The sequence below is a fragment of the Delphinapterus leucas genome, chromosome 8 (genome assembly GCF_059928025.1).
Source record: "Delphinapterus leucas isolate spDelLeu-1000000601 "Yukka" chromosome 8, BTC_Dleu_Yukka2, whole genome shotgun sequence".
NCBI lineage: Eukaryota > Metazoa > Chordata > Mammalia > Artiodactyla > Monodontidae > Delphinapterus > Delphinapterus leucas.
The window spans coordinates 48,891,018-48,917,542 of record NC_143136.1 but is presented as its reverse complement, the minus strand read 5'-3'; the positions used below and the strand labels follow the sequence as shown (position 1 = coordinate 48,917,542).

General features: G+C 34.7%; 1 protein-coding gene across 1 annotated transcript in view; it reads left to right on the top strand.

Annotated features, from left to right (window-relative positions):
- Positions 1 to 26,525, top strand: part of ZNF804A (zinc finger protein 804A) — a 70,222-nt gene that overhangs the window by 37,502 nt on the left and 6,195 nt on the right. The window lies entirely within an intron of this gene.

The window sequence follows — 26,525 nt, the reverse complement described above, 5'->3', positions numbered from 1 at the left end:
TTTTGTATACATTTCACCTGTGTAAAGCTGTTTGTAACATTTTTCTTATGAATTATCACTCTCATTTTGACAAGCTTACCATGTTTGTCAGTTCATTAGGCCTTTCAAAGAACCAGTTTTGGCTTCTCTGACAACACCTCCCCACCACCCGCCACCACTGTATGATTGTATGCTGCATCTTTAATTTCTTCCTACATACTTACTATTTTCTTTCTTCTGTTTTCTTGAATTTACTTTCTTTACCTTTTACCACTTTTCTAGAAAATTCTTAGAAAGTTTTAGCCTTTCTCACTTTCTAATATAGACATTTAGGTAAAAAAACTATCTTCCTGTTTTTGCTTCATACTATAGATTTTGCTACTTGTTACATAGCATTTTCATTTCATTTCTGAATATTTTCTAATAAAATTATTTTTATAATTTTATAAGTTATTTATATGTTTCACAATTTCTGCACATGATATATTTTCTTCTCGTTATCTTTTCCCTCAACTGTTATTAATATATTTTATTCATAAGAAGTTTTAGATTTACAAAGAAAATTGAGCAGATAGTACAGTGTATTCCCATATACATGCATTATTCTCACAATTTCTCCTATTATTAACATCTTACATTGGTATGGTACATTTGCTACAATTAATGAACCAATGTTGGTATATTGTTATTAACTAAAAATCTGGGCACTGGATATGCTAGTTTATTCATATTTCTTTAGTTTTCACCTAATGTTATTTTTCTGTTCCAGGGTCTTGGAAATCCAAGATACCACATTACATTTAATTGTCATGTCTCCTAGGCATCACTTGGCTGTGACAGTTTATTAGACTTTCCTTGTTTATGGTGATCATTATAGTTTTGAAGAGTACTGATGAGGTATTTTGTATAATGCCTCTCCACTGGGATTTGCCTTATTCTTTTTTTCATGATTACACTGGGTTATGTTTGGGAGGGGCATATAACAGAGGAAAAGTGTCGTTTTTGTTACATCATTTCAAGGGTACATACAATCATCATAAATTATCATGAGTTGATTTTGACTTGATCACCTGAGTGAGGTTTGTCAGGTTTCTCCAATGTAAATTTACTCTGCTTTTTCCCCTTCCTATATCTTAATTTTTTGGGTGGAATCACTGTGCAGCTCACATCTAATGAATGAGGTATTATGATCCGCCTCCTTGGAGAAAGTATCTACATAAATTATTTTGGAATTTTACTAGTTGGGACACTTGAGCCTTCTTCCACATTCATTTATTCAGTCATGTATTTACATCAGTATGGATATTAGTTTTATACTTTGGGTTGTAATCTAATACTATCTTATGTTCTTGCTCAAGTTATTCCAGCTTTGGCCATTAGGAACTCTTTCAGTTGGCTCTTGTGTTCCACTCACATACCCCCATGCTCCCTTGGTTGTTGTTTATTTTTTCGTGTGTTTCTTCCTTTGTTTTTAGCACTACCTAACCTTCTAATGGTCCATGCTTTTCTTTTATATTTACTGCCCCAGACCTAGAATCAGCCATTTGCCCCAAGGGGCCCTGATTACTTTTATTGGGGAATAGCATCAGAAAGCAAGGTCCGGGCTCTTGTTCTGCTCCTTGCCAGATGAGTGTCAATGCTCCTAGCCTTCTCAGCTGACAGAGCAAGGAGATATGTATGTATATAGTAACCCATGTTTATTTACATAAGTATAAATCCCTATACTTTTTCATAACCTTAAAAAATTTTTTTTATTAGAGTATAATTGCTTTACAACGTTGTGTTAGTTTCTGCTGTACGATGAAGTGAATCAGCTATATGTATACCTATATCCCCTTCTTCTTGGACCTCCCCCCACCCCAATCCCACCCATCTAGGTCATCACAGAGCACTAAGCTGAGCTCCCTGTGCTCTACAGCAGGTTCCCACTAGCTATCTGTTTTACACATGGTAGTGTATTTATGTCAAACCTAATCTCCCAGTTCATCCCACCCTCCCCTTCCCCCCCGTGTCCACACGTCTGTTCTCTACGTCTGCGTTTCTATTCCTGCCCTGCAAATAAGTTCATCTGTACCATACTCTCTTTATATAACCATCTGTATTTATGTTAAGCTGAATATATGTTTATGCTGCTCTTCAATTATGATCTATTAAGATGTAGATTATTCTAGACTATTCCTCGTTTATCTGTATATTCCCACTCCACATTGAGAAACTTGGTCGCCATTATCTGTAATCTATTTATGTAATTGCTCAATTCCAAAATACAAGTATGGCAGTGTCAGAATTGCTAACTCATACTCCGTGGGGAACTCTATTAACTAGAATACAGTACTTATGCAGTTTCTTTTACCTTTAGGCTTACAGACTTCATCAATTATCAAAGTTATTTAGGTCAGCACCTTTTCCCACACCCCTTCAGTGAGATTGTTTCATATATTTATAATACAATTAGATTTTCTTATCACAGTCTGTATTCTTCTATAATATCTCTAACTTCCCAAATGATTTTTTTAAATTTGCATATGTTAAGTTTTACTCTTTATGTTGTAAAGTTCTATGGGTTTTAGAAAATACACAATGTCATGTATCCACCGTTATAGTATCACACAGAATAGTTCATTGCACTAAAAATCCCCTATGTGCCATCTATTCATCCCTCTCCTCCTCCCCTTGAATGCCTGGTGACCACTGATTTTTTTTTACTATCTCTGTACTTTTACCTTTTACATGTCATATAATTGGAATCAAACAGTATAAAGCCTTTTCCAACTGACTTCTTTCACTTACCAATATACATTTAATTTTCCTCCATATTTTTTAGTGACCTGATGGCTCATTTCTTTTTATTGCAAAATAATATTCTGTTGTATGGACATAACAGTTTTTCATCCATCCAGCTAGAGAAGGGCATTTTGGTTGCTTCTAGCTTTTGGCACTTATGAGTAAAGTTCCTTACAAATATCTGTGTGCAGATTTTTATGTGGGCATATATTGCAATTGAATTGTTAAATACCTAGGAGCGTGATTGCTGAATTGTAAAGTAAGACTATGTTTAACTCTCTAAGAAACTGCAAACTATATTCCAAAGTGGCTGTACAATTGTGCATTCCCATCAGCAGTGAATAAGAGTTCCAAGTCTTTTGGCTAAATACCAAGGAACACAATTGCTGGATTGTATAGTAAGAGCATCTTTAGTGTTATAAGAAACCACTAAACTGCCTTCCAAAGTGGCTACACCATTGTAAATTCCCACCAGCAGTAAAAAAAGAGGTTTTGTTGTTCCATATCCTTGCCAATATTTGGTATTGTCAGTTTTTAGTATTTTAGCATTTCTAAATGGTGTGTAGTGGTGTCTCACTGTTGTTTATTTTGCAAATCCCTAATGATAAATGATGTTGAGCAATTTTCACATGCTTGTTCATCATTCGTAGTATCTTTTTGGTGAGATGTGTTTTCAGATCATTTGCCCATTTTTTAATTCATTTGTTTGTTTTCTTCACGTAGAGGTTTAACAATTTATTGTATATTTTGGAAACAAATCATAAACTAAATGTTTTATTATTTTAATGTATTATAAAATAAGTCTGTGTTTATAGTTGAAAATGCTTAACTCTGTGTTATGCTATGGTTAATGAGCATTAGTAATACACAGATAATAAAGAAGGTTAGAGAGCATAAGGAAGTTACCGAATTTTGCTATGGGGATGCTTTGCAAAGATATTTGAATATAGGTTAATTATATTCTCACACTTCACATATTCTGCAAAAAGAATATGAAGCTACACTGAGTGGATAAAGCAGTGATGAATAGTGAAGACTTTTGTGTTGTTACTCTCTTCCAGTTCAATAGCTCTTTGGTTTGAAATCTGTGTTGAAAATTTGCTCTACCACCTCTTTAAGGAAGATAGATTACCAGCTCCAAAATAACATTTTTTTTAATACAAACTATCTTTCCAGGTCATACCTAAACTGGACTTGGAGAGATGATAAAGGATTCATATTCAATAGAAAATTTGTCACATGGTGTAAGAAGTCTTTATAGTGTGAAGAGACTGAAGAAGCATATGAGAAAATTGTTCAATTTGTTTTTATTTCACCTTATTTCACATTGAATTTAAGTGGCTTGTAAAGATGGAATTTGAAAATACTGATAGTTTACTTTTATGTAGGGTATAAGATTCTTAAGTATAGTAAGAACATTTAATTTTTATTATTTTCTCATAGCCTAACTCTTCTTATTTCTCCCAAAGGGAGAAATACTTACAGAAAATACTTCAATGTTGAGAGTCATTTCCAGCTTTATAAATGTAAAATTTTCTCCTTTATACATTTTTTACATATATAAAAGATGGTAAAGTTCTGATTGCATACCTATTTACATGTCTATTATTAGTGGTAATTTTAATGTAATTAATTGACCTAGTGTTTATAAATGTGGTTAAACAATACACTTTTTTAACTAAATATTGGTAGGTGTTTAATTTTATATTTTTTAGATAATCATTGTTTATAGTTGTGAAATTAAGGTTACTCAATATTTTTATATAAGGTAAATCATGTCAAAAGACTTTATTTAATACATTGTGAATATTAATCATTTTAAGTGGAATTCCACTTTGTATTCTAATTAGTCTATTTGCAATTTTCACTTCATAGCAATCTTTTTATGTACATTTAATTATAAAGCATGTATGTGTATGTGTGTGTGTGACTATTTGTAGGAATCAAATGTTGCCTTTTCAGTTGACATAATATACAGAGATCACTCATCGAAGTCATTATGAGTCCCACAGATGTTAAAAGCGTATAAGTGTATCTGTTATTTCTAAAATTTCTTTTTTATAGGTTAGGTAAAAATAAAAATAAAATTCCTATTCGTGTTTTTGCTAAATCCAAACAAGGAGTTAGTGAATGGATTAGTCCTATTTATTTTCCAAAAGCATGTGTTTTTCATGGGTGTCCTAATGAAGATGAACAGGCTCTGGAGGATTAAAAATGTGTGTGTGTGTGTTTAAAGTAGGGAATATTTGTTGAACACTTTAGGTGAAACTATGTTCTGCAATCAAAAAGTAGAAAGAAAAATATATTTGCATATTGAATCCTCTTACTTCAGTCTAGTTCATTCTAAAATACATTGAGAAAAATAACTTCAAAGGTAAGAGTAATATTTAAAACATAAATATTCTTTCATACATATTACTTCTCATTTAAAATTTTAATATTTTTCCATTTAAAGTGAATATGAAGAAATCACATAGTACATTGTTTATGAAAGTTCAGTGAAAATATTGAATCATGGTGTTTCAGTGCATACGCTTGAGATTGTGATATTTTTACAGTATACTTAAATTGGATTTTTCTTTAAATAAGATACATTGTTATAAGCTAAATTCAACTATTTTTATTAATATTTGCTATTTGACCTGTGTCTTAAAGTAGGAAATACAACAATGTGCTTGGGTTGTTTAAGAAACTTTTGGGAAGAACTGAGAGAAAAATATACTTAAATTAAAAATAGAATGTGGGAAGAAATTTTTCCATGAGAGGAAATGTCAAATGGAGTGGGTGAACTTCAAGTTCTCTTTGATCAGACACCACCTCTGATTCTTTGCGAATCTCTGTCCTTTCATTGCGGCTAGTTAATCCTGCTAACTTTCCTCATATCTGCAGGCTGTTTTTTTATTAATATGTGGTGGAAAATACTATTTCCTCCTCTTTGGGGGGTTGAAAAAACATGTTTCACATCATTGGATGTATTTAGGTCCGATGCTCACCTTGAGCATTATGTTGTAGGAATGCTATAAGTCAATGGCTTTTTTTAATCCCTGGATTGAAAAGTCTGTAGGAGTGAGGAGGCTAGTTGGCCTACGCCATTTAGGGCACACTTCAAGCATAAGGGCTGGGGTAAATCCTATCAAAACCTTACGCCTGTCATACAATTTGGCAGGGAAAAAGTAGATGCTAGATAGATGTTCAGAAATGTGCACTCTAATAGCAACTACTGCCCCTCTACTTTTTTAATAGTTCAAACAATTACTTGCTATTTACTCAAATCGTGGGTGTATTGAGTCTCCAAAAACCAGAGGCCAAATGAAAATAAATGTTTAATTGGGGAGAATAAATATATGTTTACTGGGGTAAACACCATGAAGGATATAAAGCATGGAGCCCAGAGAAGGCCGGGGAAGCCTTTCAGACTGTGATACAGGTCTAGCACCTGTGAAAGAGACAGGAACAAAAGGAAAAAAGATTGTGTTAGAAGAGTCCATCAGATCCTCTGCTCTTCAGCTCTGTCAGCTCTTCCACTGTAGGAGATAAAGGCATCTTGGCTCTTATACTTTGTCTTTAACTTTTGTTAATGTATGTCAGTTTTTCTTTATCCCTCTGTAGAACTTCAATATAACTTAGTTTAACTAGCAATGATGCTGTCCTTGTAGTGATTATTCACTCCTTATCTTCAAATGCTTGAACCATTGTACTGCTAAGGGCATTCCACTTAATCAGGAAGGAAACCTTTAGCAATTAAGCTCTCACCTTGTGCCGAGAAGTATCTATACCTCCCACATTACTTACCCACCAAGCAGTGATTGAACCAGTTAGAACACTCCATCTTACCATCTGTTTTCTCAAACCACTCCTGGCATAACTTGTTCTTCTTTGGGTTTTCTATAAAGCTCACTATAAGACAGGATTAGACCTTCAAGATATTTTTTGAAACAAGTGACTATAAATGGTAAAGAAGAGGGAACCAGAGAAGGTAGGAGGAACCTTCAGGCCACATTGAAAATCTGAAACCTGTAAGGATGGGGGGAAAGGAAGACTAATTGGGTGGTTAGGTCTAAGACTGGAGCAGGATATAATGAAAGCTTTGGCCAGGCTTAATGTGGGAACTTTAAGTCAAATTTAGGTGTTACAGAAGTCCCAGGTCTTACAGGAATGGGCCTGCATTAGTACTGATGCCATGCTCAGTAACGGACTTAAAGAAGCTGATAGAAAAAAAAAGAAGAAGAAGCTGATAGGAAGCAGAGCCTCTGCATGAACATGGTGATCATCATGGCAAGCAGCTGGGGCCGTTGATCAATTATACTCTCCTCAGCAGGACAACTGAATGGTGAATTTTCATGGCTATCACTCTGGGTACTAATCTCAAAAAGCATCAATAGGTCGTATGGTATGAAAGACTTTTGTGACTTAATAAACTATCAATGACTATTTTACTCTAAATATTATCATAAACTCTAGTAAACTGTTCATACCCATGAATAATCACAGAAGTAATGAGTTTTCTTTCTCTTATTAGTTTTTTTTCTTTTTTATGCTTTGTTCACTACAAACCTTTGTCTTGGAACTTGTTATGTTTCTAATGCCATATTTTCAAATTAGAAGTGAGAGTTGTAATTTATCCGTGTGTGTGTGCGAATGCACATGCATGCAATATTGCATGAACTTTAGCTTATTTTCCATTTGTATACATATATTGATTTATTAAATATCTCCAAATTATATACACATTTGGCTACCCTTTTTCCCCCAAGTGCACTTAAAGACAGTACCAGAATGTGACTCATACAGATTTGGTCCCCTAGTCTCTGAACATATATTGTTTTGTTTTGTTGTTGTTCTTATATCTTAGTTGCCCCCATGCAGTCAGCAGTATTCTCTAGAAATAAGTCAGAGGTCCTTCATTAGGTTTATTGAAGTATTATTGACAAACGAAAGTTGTGTATATTGAGGTTCTGCAACATGGTGTCTTTAAGGTATATAACATGATGATTTAATGTAGTTATACACTGGAAATGATTACCAAATCAAGTTAATTATCACATACATCATCTCACAGTTACATTTTTTTGTGGTGAGAACATTTAAGATCTACTCTCTTAGCAAACTTCAAGTATACAATATAGTATTACAGTATGATTACCTATAGTCGTGCTGTACATTAGATCCTCAGAACATATTCATCCTACATAACTGAATGTTTGTACACTTTGACCAACATCTCCACATTTCCCTCACCCATCCCACTCTAGCCTCTAGAAACCAACATTCTACTCTACTTTTATGAGTTAAACTTTTTTAGATTTCACATAGAAGTAAGATCATACAGTATTTGTATTTCTGTGTTTGACTTACTTCACTTAGCATAATGTCCTCCAGGTTCATCCATACTGTTGAAAATGGCACTGTCATCAGGGAAATCCAAATCAAAACCACGATGAGATATCATCTCATACCTGTAAGGTCTGCTATTATCAAAAAGACAAGAGGGCTTCCCTGGTGGCACAGTTGTTGAGAGTCCGCCTGCCGATGCAGGGGACACGGGTCGTGCCCCGGTCAGTGAAGATCCCACATGCCGTGGAGTGGCTAGGCCCGTAAGCCATGGCCGCTGAGCCTGCGCGTCCGGAGCCTGTGCTCCGCAACGGGAGAGGCCACAACAGTGAGAGGCCTGCGTACCACAAAAAAAAAAAAAAAAAAAAAAAAAAAGACAAGAGATGACAAGTGTTGGAAAGGGTGCAGAGTAAAGGGAACCCTTGTACACTGTTGGTGGAAATGTAAATTGGTACAGCCATTATGGAAATCAAAATGGAGGTCCCTCAAAAACTAAAAATAGAACTACCATATGACCAGCAATTCCACTCCTGAGTATATATACAAAGGAAATGAAATCAGTCTTTCAGAGATATCTATACTCCGTGTTCACTGCAGGCAGCATTATTCACAGTAGCCAAGATAGGGAAACAACCTAAGGGTCCTTTGACAAGTGAATGGACAAAGAAAATATAGTATATATATCAATACAATAGAATATTATCCAGCCATACAAAGAAGGAATTCCTGCCATTAGGAACTATTTTCGTAGGAGTTGACTACCACTAGCTATAGTTTTTCCTGACCATTTAAGTTTGTGAGTGATTTTTTAAATGTAAAACAGGTTTTAAAGGTTTAATAGAATATGTACAAATAGTTACAGCATATAGAATGGTCCAGAATTATATATAAAAATCCTGTCCTTATCTCTTCATCTCATTCCCAGACCCAAGAGATAACCGAATTTAACCATTTAAAAATTATTGGCCACAGGGCGCAGAGGACGCGGGCGGCCATGTACTGGCTCCCCAGCGTGGGGCTGGCCCTTGGCCTCCTGCGGGCGGCGGGGCGGCGGGGCCAGGCCCGCCCTGCGCGCTTGTTGACGGGGCCGGCGGGAGGCCGGGCGCCCGCGGCGGACGTGCAGCCATGTCGAGGGGCACCGCGCGGCCAGGACCCGGGCCTGCTGCCGCTGCTGGCAGCGCTCGACTGGTCCTCGAGGCCCGCCCCGGCGGAGCAGGAGCGGGAACGGCGGGGCGCAGGCGGGGCGCAGGCGGGACGGTGGCCGGGGACGCGCGGGCCGAAGCCGAGGCCGAGGCCGAGATCATCCAGCTGCGGAAGCGAGCCAAGATGTGCATCATGAAAGATGAGCCAGCAGAGGCAGAGCTAATTTTGCGTGATGCTCGTCTTGCCTATAGGAGTGATAACAAGTAGAAAGCCTCAAAGGGCTACTTTTAACTTCTTGTGAGCTTTCTTTGATTCTTTTTGATAATACTCAACTTTTGCTGATTTTTTTTGCTCTGGCATGTTTGAAAGTATTTTTTTTTTCTCTCAGCATTTGCCTGAGTATATAAAATTCTGGCTTTTTTTTTTTTTTTTTTTTGGTTTTTGGTTTTCTGTCATTCAGTGTCAGTGTCCGTCTCACTTCTTTATAGGTAATGTGTTACTTTTTTTCTCAGGAAGGACTAGGATGATCAGTAGAGAGAGCTGAGTGCAGATTCTGGACTTCGTGTTTATTGGCAAAGTATGCTTATAGGCATGTTTCCATCCAGGGCGATTTTATGGTGAATGTCTAACTAGAGGTGGGCCCCTCTTTCACTGCAGAAGTAGGATGTCCTTATTTTGCTTGATGAAACCCACTGGTCTAGCTATTCAGAGTCCAGTTTTTAAATTAGTCTAATGATTACATCAAGGTCCACTCATCACTTTTCTATTTCTGCACCAGCTTGCAGATTCTCAGGATTTCCCTTTGGAATCAACACAATTACCTCAGTGTTCTGAGCTGCCATGTTCCTTATCTGTATTTCCTGTCAATCCAATCTCATTGGCCTTATAGCCTAGATTTCTTCAAACATTCAGGACCACTTCTGTCTCATTTTCTTGGTTTAGAGAGCATTTATTATTTCTCTTAATTATGTTTTGTAATCTTATTTGATCACTGGAAAGAAAAGGAAAGAAAATATTTGCTGGATCAGACATTTTTCAACTTATTTGAAATCGATGGTTTTCTTTAAAAACTTCATAAAATACTATATAGGTGGTTTGTTGCCCCCAATTTTGTATAATTATAGAATAGAATCCAAGCATTTTAACATAATATTCAAGACTTTCTGTACTTAAAAATAAGGCATTCCTTTTCAATATCATCTTTTCTTTATTCCTGTGATAGGTAGGATTCTATATGACCCTCAAGATTCCTGGCCCCTTATGCGCACACATCTTCTTCCTGTTATTCAATCATGATTTAATCTCTGTTCTACTGTGAAGTAATTTTGCAGATGCGATTAGGATCCCAAATTAGTTGACTTTAAGATGATCTCATTAGGCTGAACCTAATCTCATAAGCCCTTTGAAAACAGTTTTCTTTGGCTTGTCTAAGAAGAAGTCATAGATGCAAATAATCAGGGGAATTTGGCATGTGAGAGGTTCTCACTTACGGGCTTTGAAAGTGTAGGGAGCTCTATGGCAAGGAATGCAGCAGCCTGTAATAGCTCACAGAGGTCTCTGGGTGACAGCCAGCAAGGAAACAGGTATATCAGTCCTACAACCACAAGGAACTGAATTTTGCCAACAACAAGAATTAACTTGGAAGCAGATTTTTTCCCCAGAGCTTCTGCATGAAAACTCAACTCTAACTGACACCCTGATTTCAGCTTTATCTACCCGGAGCAGAGAACACAGCCACTGTGTCTGACTTTTGACCAAAGGATCCATAACAAACAAATGTGTATCATTTTAATCCCTTAGTTTGTGTGATTTTTTAGGCAGAAATAGAAAACTAATATTGGTACCTTCTCTCACCATTCTACATTTGTTATGATGAACTCTAAACATTTCTTCTGTGTCTTCATGTCTTTGTTTCTGACTGAAAACTACCTGTAACGTCCTTTCTTCTATATCTTAAAGTTTTTTGTTCATTGTTTTGGGGTTTTTTTGTTTTGTTTTTGACAATTATCCAAAGCTTACTTACAATTCTTCATAAATTCTTTTTGGGAAACATGGTATCTCCCTATTCTGAAAAAATATTACTTTGTATCTCATATATGGTATATTTTATTCTGCCAAATTTTATATTGCTGACAGAAGGAGGCATTCCTTTGTCCACACTTTGCTTGCATAGCACTTTCAATAGTGTCTTATGCCTAGAAAGTAAGCAAACTATATTGTTAAGTTAAACTGTGACCCTCCAGGGACAAACTGTAACAAGCTAAACACTCCTTCAAATAGATGAAAGACTTTAATAGAAAATATCATATTGTTGACTCTAAAATAAATGAATGATGATAGAGGTTTAGACTTTCAGATTCAAATTATCAGAGGTTTCGTCATCTAAATAATAAAACAGCAATATTATGTCATATAATTATATAACATTTTGTAGTTTGAAAAACATTATCATGTTTATTATTTTGATTTTCTAAAAAATTGTAAAAGGTAGGAAGTTCATATTTAATAGCTGAGGACACAAACTTTTTTATAATATGATTTATAAAGTTACACAGATAACTGTTAATGAATCATATACTCCCAATCTATCTTGTAACTTAAATCTAATCTTTTCCCAAAACATCCTGTACTCCCCTGTTATGGTAAGTTTCTGCTAAAAAATAATTATTTCTTAGGTACTGTATTAATTTTCTATTGCTGCTGTAACAAATTACTATAAATTTAGTGGCTTAAAACAACACAAATTTATCTTATAGTTCTGAATGTCAGGAGTCCTGAAAGCAAGGTGTCAGCAGGGCTGTGTTTCTTCTGGAGGCTATGGGAGAGAATCAATTTTCTTGCCTTTTCCAGCTTTAAGAAGCTGCCTTCATTCTTTGGCTCATAACCCCTTCCCTCATCTTCAAAGTCAGCAACAGTATAGCATCTTTAAATTTCTCCCTTTCTCTCTTTCTCTCTCTCCCCCTCCCTCTCTGTTACCTCTGCTTCTGTCATCACATCTCCTCTGACTCTGACTCTCTTGCTCCCTCTTTAATTTATAAGGACGCTTGTGATCACATCTGGCCCTACCTGGCTGATCCAGGAACATATCCTCCCAGCCAGGGTCCTTAGGTTAAGGACACTTGCAAAGTCCCTTTGCCATGCAAGGTAATATATTTGCAGCTTCTGGGAATTAAGACATAAACACTTTAGGGGAACCAATTTTCTTTCTATCACATATACCTTTGCTTAGAACTCTAAGAGAGCTATATCAATAGGTTTTATCTAGTATTAAGATTAGCAGACTTTAGGAAGACAGTTCTTTACTAAAACCACTAAATTTAAACAGTTTCACGTGTTATAATTAAAGAGAAACTTAGTAGAAAACTATAGAAAATTTACTTTATTGAATGAACTTTGTTTACCTAGTATAATTCATGTTTCTAATAAACAGCTCTTCACAGTTTTTCCATCATGGCACAAAATTGGGTTACAAACAGAATGCAAATTGCCACTCTTTTGTTTGAATTTAAAGTGAATATTTTTTTTTAAATATTTTTTTGATGTGGACCATTTTTAAAGTCTTTATTGAATTTGCTACAATACTGCTTCTGTTTCACGTTTTGGTTTTTTGGCCGCGAGGCATGTGGGATCTTAGCTCCCCAACCAGGGATTGAACCCTCACCCCCTGCATTGGAAGGCGAGGTCTTAACCACTAGACTGCCAGGGAAGTCCCTAAAGTGAATATTTTTAAATAGATATCCAATAAAAGAGGTCAGATTAGCATCGGAGTCATAAAAATAAAGGTAAAAAACATCACTTTCCTTTGTTCTATAACTGAGCAAGTTTACAGCTAATTTTAGTTTTTGGAGGTGAAATGTCATCACCATTTTTTTTCATACTTATAATTCTATAATTTGAAAATTTTATATGATAATTCCTTTGGAAAATGCTCAAACTGATTAAAATATAAACTGCTATCTTTTAATTAGAGATTTTTAGAACTCATCTGTGAACAATTAAATACTGTTCTATCACCACAAGTCTGTTTTCAACAGAAAACATCAGTGAAGTAATACTGGCTCAATCCCAGTTGGTTTCATTAAGAAAATGTAGCAAAACTACCAGCTAAATTAAGATGAAAAATTAAATGCTTTATAGGTAGTTACTGAGAGCATTTATTTATCTATAATGATTTATATGGATAGGCAACAGAAAATATTATATGCATTTTTAAAATAATTTTATTTTTAATTTCTTAGAATCTACCTGTATGGATCATTGCTGCAAAAATATATATAAGAATCAAATGGACAAATGAAATATGATGTTGATTTTCTAAAATATAAGGTATAAAGTGCATTCTAAAATGTCTTCCAGCCCTCAGAAATTATTTAGTATCTGTATGTTACACAAGTGAAATGCATCATATTTATTAATAAAACATATTTATTTACACATTAAACTGGCTTAAATCAAAATGTTTCTGATATTTATTTCTTTACACAATTATGCCTCTTGATTAATTAGCATTTTTGAAAAAGAGTTTTTTTTGTCTAGGCCTACAAGATAAAGTAGCCTCTGAGTCAGTGAACTCACTCTCAAGTGGGATGTGTATACAATACATAAGCTTCTACCTTTTAATTTTTGGGTTAGAATAAGGAAGAGAAAGAAACCGATATTTACTGAGTAGAAGGAAGTATATGTGCTTTAAATCATTGTTTTCTTCCCCATTTTACAAATGGGGGAAGGATCACTAAGGGTCACACAGACAGCAAATGGTGGAGTCAAATTTCATCTCTTGAAGTGTTCCCAAATTCATAATTTGTCCATTATAAACACTGTCTTCCTATAGGTTTAATTTTAATGACATAAGTTTTTAGTGGAAACTAATGTCAACATATTACCATGGAGTGTAGAATTTGGGAAATTTTCTGGATATACCTTCAATTCCAGTTTCATTCGGGATAGTAATATACAAAAATACTGAAAATCTAGCCTCCTGGAGATATCCCACATATTCCTGAGGACAAAGTGGAAGGAAAGAAAGTCCCTAAAATATGTCTGTAGCTCTTAGGAGTCTTCTGAAAACCACTAAGAAATATCTATAGTTATTAGGTTAGATACTATCATAGGCATTTTAAATTATACTGGCCATAGGCCAGTAAAAAGCAATTCTTTGGAATGCACAATACTTATTTATTAAAAAGAGAGAAAGAAAACAATGTAGTAGTTTTAATGTCAATGATTTTAAATAGATCAGATTCAACTAAATGTGTAAGCCAAAAACATTTTTATTTTATGTCTATTATTACTTTCTCACATCTTTTGCCCCTCATACTTCTACATTCTCCCAACTGGCAATTTTGCTTGAGGGTCTCAAAACTAACTCATTTTGTTTTAACTAATTAAAGAAAATCTTGGATAATATGCTGATTATATTAGAAAATATGAGAAAAATCAATGCATATTTTACTTTTTAAGGTGAAATTCACATAACATAAAATTCACCATAGTAAAGTGAGTCATTCAGTGGCATTTAATACATTCACAATGTTGTGAAACTACCATCTCTATCTAGCTCCACAACATTTTCATCACCCAGAAAGAGACCCCATACCCTTTATAGAGTCACTCCCCATTTCTCCCTACATGAACCCAAAGCCACTCTGCTTTCTATATCTACTGATTTTGCTATTCTAAATATTTCATATAAATGGAATCATACAATATGTGACCTTTTATGTCTGGCTTATTTCACTTAGCATAATATTTTTGAAGTACATCTATGTTGCACATTCCTTTTCATGGCTGAATAATATTCCATTGTATGGATATACCATATTTTGTCCATTTATTATTGATGGACATTTGGATTGTTTTCATCTTTGGGCTATTGCAAATAGTGCTTCTATGTTCATTTGTGTACAAGTATTTGTCTGAATATTTGTTTTCAAACACTTTTGGTATATACCTAGGAATGGAATTGCTAGGTTATATGGTAGTTATATGTTTAATTTTTGAGCATCTGCCACACTGTGTTCAATAACAGCTGTCCATTTTACATTGCCAACAGCAATTAACATGAGTTCCAAGTTCTCCATATCCTTGCCAACATATGTTATTTTCCTTTAAAAAAATTAGCCATCCTAGTAAGTATGAAATGGCATCTCATTGTACTAAGCATACTTTCTTGTCCTTGTTTGCCATTTGTATATCTTCTTTGGAGAAATGTCTGTTCAAACATTTTGTCCATTTTAAAAATTTGGTTGTTGAAATTTTACAGTTATTACAAAATATTGGCTATATGTGTTGTACAATACATCTTTGAGCCTATCTTACACCCAATAGTTTGTGCCTTCCATTCCCCGCACCCTATATCGCCCCTCCACTGCTCCCCACTGGTAACCACTAATTTGTTCTCTATATCTATTAGTCTTCTTTTTTGTTATATTCACTAGTTTGTTGTATTTTTAGATTCCATATATAATTGGATACTTGACCCTTATAAGATATTTTATTTGCAGATATTTTATCCTGTACTGTAGGTTATCTTTTCACTTACTCTGATGCACACAATTATTTAATTTTAATGAATTCCCATTTATCTATTTTTTTCTTTTGTTGCTCATGCTTTTAGTGTCATATGCAAAAACCATTGCCAAATCTGTGGTTGTGAAGATTTAGCCCTATGATTCCCTTCAGAGTTTTGTAGATTTAGCTTTTTTATTTAGTATTTGATCCATATTGAACTAATTTTTATTAGTGTTGGGTGTCTGACATCATTCTTTTGCAAACTTAGCTTTTGTTGTATTGAAAACTCTGCCCTGATATACCTTTGTGCCTTACCCTTCATGTAGTTATTGTTATAAATTACATTTTTGTACATTGTATGCACAATACATAGATTTATAATTATTGAATGTTATGTTTTAAATCACATAGGAGTAAAAGAGGAGCTACAAAGCAAAATACAGTAATACTGACGTTTATATTTACCTATGGAGTTACCTTTACCAGTGTACTTTATTTCTTTGTATGGCTTCAGGTTACTCTCAAGTGTCCTTTAATTTTAGCCTGAAGGGCTCCCTTTAGCATTTCTTATAAGACAAGTCTACTGGCAACAACTCCTTTAGCTTTTGTTTATTTGGTAATATCTTAATTTTACTCTTTGTTTCTGAAATATAGTTTTGCCAGTTATAGTATTCTTGATTGACAGTTTGTTTTTTCCCCAGTTAGGTAGGAAAGACAAGGGTGAATTAAAGTGCCACAAAGCTCTCCTACTGTGTTTAAATCATCTTTACCTTGATTCAGCAATTGCTTGGTTGCTATAAATGGTTGGTTATTTTCCAGAGTTTTGACAAGTTGATTCTGATAATTTTTACTTATTTTTTTGTTTCTATGGAGGGTCAGGTTCTTGGAACTCTCTACTCTTGTCATTTTCACTGACATCACACAATAATAGTTTCTAAACATTTGATATCTTCATGTAGCCATGTAACTTTAGATTCCCAACATCACATTCCTGTAATGTTTCTTCTGATGATCTAATTGTGGCCAGTGCTCATTTCTGGTTTCATAGATCCCTCCCCTTCAGACTCCCCAAGCTGATTTCATCCCAAATGCTCAAATATCACATTCATGTTTGCTCTTCTGGCTCTTGGCTGCCTGTGTCAAGATCTCCATGTTCTCAACGTGTGAAGCAGAATTCCAGCAGCATCCAGGATGAAGATCTGCATCATCACCATACCCAGCTCTGGTCTCAGTGCCTAGAGGACACAGCTTACCTTGACTTGGCACTTCCTGCCACATGTGCATCTCTGAATGATTATTCAACATTAGAATTCACTTAGAAAGTTATAGGCCAGCATCACACACCAGGTTTTTTTCTTTCCAGCAGGAGTTCTTACGTTCCCACAGCAGTTCGGGGGCTCTTTCCCTTGGCATTTCAGGTTACAATTTAGGTGCCAAGAGACGAGATCGCATGGATGGATGTGGGAGCCACTGTGGCTTAGAAGTTTGTCTTATCTCACAAATAGGAGCAATTATATCTTGCAAAATGTTCTGTGGGTATAACTTCTATGGTCCTGGCAAGGGACAAACCTAGTTTGCACTCAGGGGAGTCACCAGTTAGGGCTTCCCACCAAGTATTAATAAATCCTTCACACTCTTCCCAACCCAAATGCAGTTTGCGAAAGAGGAGTTATTTTCAATCATAAGTAAAATTGCCTAATAACACAACTAATATTCCTAAGAAACAGCTGTAAGTTACACCAAGGTTAAATTACTCTATAGAGAAGATGTTTGCTAACCCATTACTCATTATTTCATTAAATATACATGATAAATCATTCATAATTACATATATAAAGATAATTTTGACAGAGAAAAAGAATATATCTATTTCTATATAATGTGATATTATATTTCTCATAGACTTTGACTACTATTGTCCCTATATATTATTTTCCCACTATACTTATGCCAAAAAGATGATTAAAATATTAACCAATCCACAATCATTCCATGTTGTTAAAGATCATGTGTGAAAAAATTCACCAGATTTATTTTATCCTTTTGTATTGGCTATAAGGATTTACTTATACATGTTTAGAGAGCTTGGAAGTATTTGGAACAGTCTAGTTAGTTATTAGGCCATAAATATGAATGTGTGATAGGAAGAGCCATACAATGGTAATTTTTGTTTCAGTTTTAAAATATATCTAATTTTTATATTTCAAATTGAAATTTAAAAATCTCTTCTCAAAGTAAAACATGCTAGTAAGAAAAAAATGGCAAAATACCATATAATGGAAAACAAAAGTATAATTCTTCTGATTTTTACCTTACGAAGAGAAATATTCATTGACATTTGTGTATTTTCTAGCATTTTTAGTCTATTTCTATAGATGCAGTTACATTTAATTATATTATAAAGTTATTAGCATGCTATTTTTAAAACTAGCATTATAATACAACAATATTCCTAATATTTTAAACTCTTAGGATTATTGGTAGTAGCTGCATAGTATTTTCTTATAAAATTGAACCATAATTCTTAACTATTCTTCACTTTAGGCCGCTCAAGTTGTTTGTATATTTTTTAAAATAAAAGTGTCAATATTTCTTAGACTCAAGTTTCCATTGCTTTCCCTGTATACCAAAGATCTTAGTGAGATTTTTGTTAGCAAATTTTCAAAGCTTCCTATTGTATGAGGAAGTTAATCACTGCCATCCTGTGCCAATTCAATTTGAGAAGCATTCATGAGCACTTAAAATGCATGAGACACTTCTCATCCAGCTCTTAAGAAAATGAACTGAATGGTTGGAAAATCAGTTTTAGACATAACACGTACAGATTGCAAAGACTTTTATATTAGAACTAGAATGAGATTTTTGTCCACAAAGAGAAACTCGAGTTAATGGAATCTAAAGAATGAGAGGCCTTGGGGAAAGATATTGTTCAGATCTGATATGCCATTAAGAGATTAGATGCTTTTAAAGCTGCCAAGAGAAAAGTCCAAATGATACACATTCATGATAGTAATGGGAAAAGAAATTTAAAAAAGAATCTTCCACAGATTCACTCAGCATAAAGCCATTGATTAAATAATGACTAGAAGGAAATTACACATTGAAGTGTGATACCATTCACTTGAATAACAACCTTCCCTGAAGAAATATATTTGCTAACATTCTAATAGAACCCAGTGCATATTGTCTTCCAAGAGAGTTAAATTGATTCAAGAAATAGAGATGGTGATTTAGTTGTAATTCTTTGAAGGTATTGCTCTATGTAAGATAGAAAGCATACTTAGATTTTTCAAAAATCACTGAAAGCAATTCTTGATAGAAACAACTATTGGGAATTTAAAGGAAATGTTTAGCCTGTGGAAACAGTAATAGTGAGTAACATATTAACTTACTAAGATATATGAAAATAGGAACAGAAGTATTGGACCAATTCAAAGGAGTAATGGATTTACTTGTAGTAGAGAAAACATTTAAGAAGGTAATTATTATTAATGTTCTAAATACATATTTTATTTAGTAAAAACTAACTCCATCTTAAAAGATGGCATTGAAAGCATCAATCTTAGGATGCAAAAACTAGAAGGGACTTTATACATCATCAGCATCTTCATCTGAGGAAACAAAGGTCTAAGAATTTGATATTAATTATCCAGTCACACATCTAGTAAGTAGGTATATAAGCCAAGATTACATTCAGCAGCAAATAAAAGTAAACTCAGATAAAGTTGGCTTTTATTTATTTTCTTCCAAACTACATAGGTAATCAGTCCTAGAATAATGCAGTAATTCAATGATGCTATTGGGAATGGGGATCTTTTCATTTTTTGCTGTGCTATCTTTAGCATCTAGGCCTTCTCTGCCAAGCTGACAACCTTACGATTGAAAGATGGTTGCTTCCCACCTAAGACTCCCAATTACCCATGGGTAGGAAATGAAAAGCATGGTTAAAAAAACATAAAGAATTTTTCTTTAATGAGGCTTATTTTTTTGTAGGCATATCCTCCTCAGAGGCACTGCTTACAATTCAATTAGTGAGGCCTGTGTCACATATCCACTCTTATTACAGGGAGGCTGAAATTTTTATCATTTTAATTGAATATCTTTCTGCCCGCCCACCTCCCCCCAAACTGGAATTCTACTAATGAATTAGAAGGATGTAATTGATAATGTGAAGGCAATTTGCATTGTTCGCCACAAACATCATAACTAGATACCCATCTTCTGGTGAAAACCTGTATTAATCAGAGTTCTCCAGAGAAACAGAGATAATAGAATATTTATTTATCTATTTATCTATCAATCTGTCTATCTCTCTATCTGTTGACTTGTTTTCAAGAATTGGCTCACACATTGTGGGAGCTGACAAGTCCAAAATCTGCAGAGCAGACTGCCAGTTTGGAAACCCAAGAAAGAGTTATGTTGCAGTCTCAAGTCCAAAGGCTGTCTGGAGGTATAATTCTTTTTTCCTGGGGGACTTGTCTCATCTGTTAAGGCCTTCAACAGATTGAATGAGGCCCACCCACATTATGGAGAGTAATCTGCTTTACTAGGATTTAAGGAGTAAACCTGCTTACTCATCTGATTTAATGTTAGTCTCATCTAAAAATGATCTTTGATGAGATTAGCATCTAAAATCTACTGATTTAAATATTAGTCTCATCTAAAAAATTCCTTTACAGTGACATGTAGTCTGGTGTTTGACCAAATATCTGGGTATTGTGGCCTAGGCAAGTTGACACATACAGTTGACCATTATAAGTCTGTCTCTTATCAGTTTGCCATGCATAGATATCTCCTTAAACTATACTCGATCTCCAAAAAAGACAACAGGCAATATGCTTCCTAACATGATACAACTATCCTGTATACAATTGAAAATGCACTGACTTGCTCCCCAGAAAAGGATACAAAGTTGTTGCGTGATGTTCACTCTTCTCCTTGATATCCTGTCACTTAAATACTATGATGTAAATTCAACACATCGTATATGATAAGAGAATAAGAGATGAAAGAAAATATATATATATTTTTTTCATAATTAAATAAGGAAGAAATACCCATGACAATTACAGTTCTCATTTCTATAACTAGTCATGGTCATAGTTGGTATTTATAACTGCTTTATTCCACTACTCATTCCCTTTGCCCTCAGCAAGCACCTTAGCTGGTCATAGTTCTTTCCATGATGGAGTGACTCAAACCTTCATTCCTGAGGGGTCTGGGCCATTAGTAATACTGCTTGAATTGGGTGTAGTGTTTCCATCGACTTTAATCACAGGGCATTATAACTCTAAGAGACACCAAAGGGATCTCCTATATTCCAGACATAATCTTCCTTACCTCCACTGTGGCTACCAGTTCATTGTTTCCTTGGTAATCAGGATCAATTATCTCATCTAGCACAGTACCTCCCTTCATTGCCTGTTGATTCAGTGGCATAAGAAGCCCAAAGCAGCAAGGTAGCAGATATAACTTCCAACTCAGTGGAATACTTGATGTGTCTCCTGGTGGAATTGTTCTGCAATTTGGAACTAAGACTTCTAGTTCAGAAAAGCATAAGGTTGTGGGTACAGAAAGCAAAAATTTTGCTAGTGGATCACTAGGGGTAATACTGAGTGGTGCCACCTCAATTTCCACCCCTGTATGTTTGAACCCTTCAATCCTGGTTATGAGAGAAATAGCATCATATACTGGACACTAATTCAGAGCATATACAGCCTCCTAGAGAACATTGCTCCAGCCCTGCTAGGTATTGCCACCTAGTTGGAGATATAACTGAGTCTTCCAAAGGTCATTCTACCATTCTATCAAACCAGTTACTTCAGGATGATGGAGAACATGGTAAGACCAGTGAATTCCATGAGAATGGGCCCATTTCCACATTTTTATTTTTTTGCTGTGAAGTGAGTTCCTTGATCAGAACAATGATCATAAATGTGGAGTATCATGATGGTAGAAATGGCATTGGGTAAGTCCATAGATTGTAGTTTTGATAGAAGTGTTGCATGAAGGGAAGTTAAGTTCACATCCAGAGTAAAGGCCTATTGCAGAAAGAACAAAACACTGCCTTTTTTTTTTCTTTTTTCAAGGAAGCTGTCCATCGTAATCAACCTGCCACCAGGCAATGGCTGATCACCCCTGGGAATGGTGTCATATTGGGGGCTCAGTGTTGATTTCTGTTGCTGGCAGATTGGGCACTCAGAGAGTAGTCCTGGCTGACAATCAGTAGGAAGCTTCAGCTCTCAATCCTACAACCAGAAGGAAATAAACTCTACCAACAACCTTAGGGAGCTTGTGAAATGATTTTTTCCAAGACAAGCCTCCAGCTGAGAAAACATCCTGGCTAACACCTTGACTGAGCAAAGAACAGGCATACTGACTTACAGAAACTGTGAGATAATAATGTGTGCTGTTGAAAGCTGCTAAGTTTATGGTAATTTGTTAAACAGAAATAGAAAATAAGCCTAATAGAAAAACTTACCTAATCACTCTATTTGAAATTGCTATCCCTCCCCTTACTTCCTGCACCCTCAGCTGAAATTCATTTCATCCACAGCACTTTTCACTGTCTACTATACTATACAACTTATTTACATGTTTTAATGTCCATTTCTCTCTCATTCAACTATGGTGAAAATTTCATGAAACAAACAGAGATTTTTCCTCCTTTGTCACAGATATATCAACTGTGCTTAGAATAGCAGCTGACAAGTAATGGACACTCAAGACAAATGAAAATCTGTATCACATCCCAATAAGCCTGTCCTAAAGAGTTAGAAAGCTTGAATAACATATAGAAGAGTAAATATAGGAGATAAGTCACAGGAAGTGTTCCTGGAAATCCTGATTCCAGTCCGGTTCTACCACTTGTACGCAACTCTGAACAAGTCCAAAACTTGCTTAACTTCAGTTTTGCCATCTCTGAGTATGGACGATAATGCTAGACCTGTTTGCTCACATGCTTATTTTCAGAGTCAAAGTAATGTATATAATATTGCTTAATTAATTTTAAGGGACAATATTAATTCTAAATGAAGAAGTACAGGTGGCCAATATATATGTAAAAATATTTCTGCTTCCTAGTAAACGAATTATAGGCAAAACATTAATGATATATCACATATTGATGGCCAATTAAACAAATTTAGTAGGGATGCTACCCAATATTGTGTATATTCCCAATATACTGTTGCGAAGAGTGAAATGATGGTATAAAGCTATGAATAGCAGTTTGGAAAACATCAAAAAAGTGCATGTTTATCTTTTATTCTAGCAGTTTTTCTTGTAGGAACCTGCCTTTTGGGTGTAATTAGACTAGACAGGTGTACAATATATAGATATAAGAATGTTCATAAAAGTTTTGTTTGCAATTGTAAAACAACGTAATTTACCTAAATGTTTAAACACAAACTGATGTGTTATTTAAATGGTATCTTTCTCTCTCTCTCTCTTTTTCTCTATCTCTCTTTCTCACATTGAATAAACCTTTGCCACTGTCTTAACACCACCATTAACCTGAGGCTAGGATCATTATAACTTTCCCAACCACCCAACTCAATGGGTTTTCCTGAGACCATATCTGAGGATTAATGACCTGTGTTGCCCTTGTGACATTCTGTTTCTCTATAGACTAAGAGAAGTAAATCAGTGGGAAAGTAGAGTAGACCCTCTGAAATGGTATCATAACCAAATAATATTGATTCTTTGTTTTTTCATTCCTTATTGCATATTTTCAAAGTATACATTGAATTATATGTGAGCGTACATTATAATTTGTTTTGTAATGCAGTAGCTAGGCCACACAATTTCCTTTTAACATACTTTTAATTTCCTAATTCTTGCTGACTGTCAGTCTTGACATTTATCACTAAGGATTTCTTTTGAGTGATTCTCAGTAAATTGTTGAGGAAGCTTTTGAAATAGCATTGATATTTCCATAAGCCTCACAGGTATTATCTTGTATATTCATTTGTGTGGAACTTAAGTTTTCTTTCCATTTGGCATTCTCAAAAGAATTTACTTGGTTTCTATTTTTTGCCTTTCAAAATTACTCTACTTGATATAAAATATGATGTAGGACTTTATTTTTCTGCAGAAAAATGCAAGAAAGTATATAAAGACTGATAAATTTTATCCTAAAACTGACCAGAGTATTTGACCAGGCTTATAATCTGCAACTAAATAGTCCCTAAATGTTAGTCAAGTTTATTTACCTTGGTATCCGGAAGTCTGTCACTGAGATAAGAAAATTATGTGTACATAGAGGGAGATTGAGATCAATAGGAACACTTGAATGTAGTTTGGTGCTCCTTGACAACCTCTACAAGACTAAAACAACATTTGCATTCTTCACTTTGCTGTATACCTGAAACTAACACAACAATGTAAGTTGACTATACTCCAATAAAATTTAAAAAAAATAAATAAATGTACACAGTTCCCTAAATCATCATTTAGGGGCCGATTCCAGCCATATCAATCACTCGGTTATATCACAGATAATACAACACTACTGGCATTTGATAGTTGACAGACTCCTTGCTTTTTAACTATTATGTCAGTGGAAATGGATTAGGTCAAATCATAATGGTTAATTTGAAACAGTAAATAGTGAAATTCTTGGCGTTTCATATACTTGCTTTAGAAAAGCTTAGCTTTTTGTTAGAAGCACTGTACTTTTAACTTGCATATATATGCATATTTATATAATAGAAATTAACATTTATTCTAAAAATTTTATTAAAAATAGTCAAGTCTATCTTTCTTGATTGTTGTCTCCAGTTACCCAAAGAATCTAGTAGGAAAAAAAGTTATGTCTGCTTCTTAAAATATCACTATTTATAAATAGAATTTTTAAAAAATCTTTGAATGTTTGTTCTTTTATTGGTATTGCAACTTTCTTGCTTTATTTTACTGGGCACTTTGATTCTTTTAAATGTTTATTTTAGAGAACTAATCTTCTACTTTCTTTCAAATCCTCTGTTAGCATCCTCCTCCCAACCCAAACCCTCTTTTGATTGAATATCTGTTTCTTACAGTGGCAGGTGGTATTTCTCAGTAAAGGTAATGCATACCCTTTAGGTCACTCAATTATGCGCATCCAATAAATCACTAATTTTACTTTTCCTCTCCACTGCAACTCCCTTAGAAAAGGCTTTTATTGTTTCTTACCTGATTCATTGTGATATTCTATTTATTGGTTGCTTTGTCTTTAATCTTGTTCTATGGCAAAGTTTCATGCATACTGATGCCAAAAGAATCTTAATAAAATAAAAGTCCTACTGTGGCACTGCATTGTTTAACTCCTTCAATGTTTCCTACAGTCACCTTTAGTCATATGATAGACAGGGTTCCCCATGATTTGGTTGGACCCCATAATTCATCAATTCTCATTACTTCCACAAATACACTCTGCTCTAGCCATCCTTCTTTACATCATGCATTTTTCTTTTAGAGTATGCATGCTTTTATTTCTATGTTTATACAAAACTGTTTTCTTTTCCCCCAAATATCCTCTCACTTCCAACATCCAACCCTTCTTCTTCATGCTTTTTTATATCCTTTAAGACCCAGATCAGATGTGACTTTCCCCAGGTAGCCTACCTGGGGATTGTTGGGGCACCCCTGTTCTGTCCTCGTATGGCACAATAAGAATACCTCAACCACTGATTGCCATTATCTCTTCCTGTGTGTCTTTTCTCCCTATTTCTGTAAAATGCATATAAACATACACTCACACACACTTGCCCACACATATAGTCACAGACACAGAGACACACACCAGATAAAAGTAAAAACATTTTCTTTACTCTTTGAAAACTAACCCAGCCATTTAACAGAATGACCATTGCTGGTGATCAATAAATTGTTGAATGAGTCTTGATATGACTCCAAGATTTTAGGAAATACAGATGACCAAGACTATGAATATTTAAAATCTAGAATTAAAACTTTCTTGCCGTAGTATCTCTAATTCTACATATTTTTAATAACAAATAATTTAATATGTATTATAAAATTGTAGCTACATTTAATTGTTATGATGCAATGATATATGTCAAAGTTTTACTCTCTATGAAATACTAGTACAATTTAGCTATATATGATGTGGGTTATCTTTTATTTAAATTCAACTCTAAATAAACTCCTTCACAAATATGTCAATGATCTCAAAATATCTTTGTGTTATGTTAAAATAAATATTCTAGAGTAATCTCATACATATATATGCATATATATGTATATATACCTTATATAAATCCCATTAATTAAAGTATTAGAGATTATTTGAAGTTTAAGTTATGGTTCTATGTAGGAGAAATTGAGCAGACACAAGAGCAGAAAAGAATCTAATATTAGTTCATTAGCATGACTTTTTTTTTTGGCCGCGCTGCACAGCTTGTGGGATATTAGTTCCCTGACCAGATATTGAACCCGAGCCCTTGGCAGTGAAAGCATAGAATCCTAACCACTGGACCACCAGGGAGTTTCCTAGCATAACTATTTTTGAAGTAGGAAAATACTTAATTTGGAGGATCTAAGTGATTCTATGTAAATCAACAAATATTTACTGAGTAGGTCTTTTATAGATCAGGCATTGTTCTAAGACCCTGGCATACATCAGCATATATACATAAGGCATTTATTAAGATTTTGTTCAACCACTTCATAAAAATGTGATTAGTATATGTTTTATTCTCGTAAAGCCCCATTCTAAGACTCTGATGTATCACGATTGCATAACAACATGAGCTCCATGAGAAAAAAACAGTACTTTA